The 578-nt window shown below is 34.8% G+C and overlaps 1 protein-coding gene across 1 annotated transcript in view; it reads left to right on the top strand.

Annotated features, from left to right (window-relative positions):
- Nucleotides 1–578, top strand: part of LOC107578681 (nidogen-1-like) — a 5,962-nt gene that overhangs the window by 335 nt on the left and 5,049 nt on the right. The window lies entirely within an intron of this gene.

Here is a 578-nt window from a genome sequence, read left to right as displayed (position 1 = left end):
ACCAAATATTTACAATTATGTAAAATATTTACATATAAATTTACGTTTTCTGATTAAATTAATTAGTAGCTTCCCATCAACTCCCAAAACCTTGTATTAGAATAAACAATGTTTCACATTTAATTTGTTGTTGACCTCAAAGACTGTCTCAATCGTATAGCAGGACAAAACAATTAAGTGTTATTTGAATATAATATGACTAAAATTAATGCATGTTCCATGTTGAGCTGGTAAACACACATCTGCTGTTGTCCATCTTCAGTCTGTCTTACCTTAATCATATTGTTGAGCCCAAGCCAATTATGGTAATATTAATAGATTTCATGTTTGAAATCTGTTAAATGAAATTTTAATTACTTTCATAGACTAAAGAGTTTTGGTACTGTGTTGGGTCCTGAGAAAAGCCACAGTTTTAATCATGTCTAATTTAGAAGTCATTATACCTGTGGCTTTTCTCAGGAGATTGGATTCTGAATGGTGTCTTTCACAGGTGTTCCTCAGAGGATGAACGGTAAAGTGAGCGGCAGGGTGTTCGTGGGAAACTCACCGGTGCCCGTGGACTTCGCCAGTAACGATCT

Source organism: Sinocyclocheilus grahami, unplaced genomic scaffold (assembly GCF_001515645.1).
Source record: "Sinocyclocheilus grahami isolate Dianchi unplaced genomic scaffold, SAMN03320097.WGS_v1.1 scaffold11467.1, whole genome shotgun sequence".
Lineage (NCBI taxonomy): Eukaryota > Metazoa > Chordata > Actinopteri > Cypriniformes > Cyprinidae > Sinocyclocheilus > Sinocyclocheilus grahami.
Note: the sequence above shows the minus strand (reverse complement) of the source record. Positions and strands in the feature narration are given on the sequence as shown.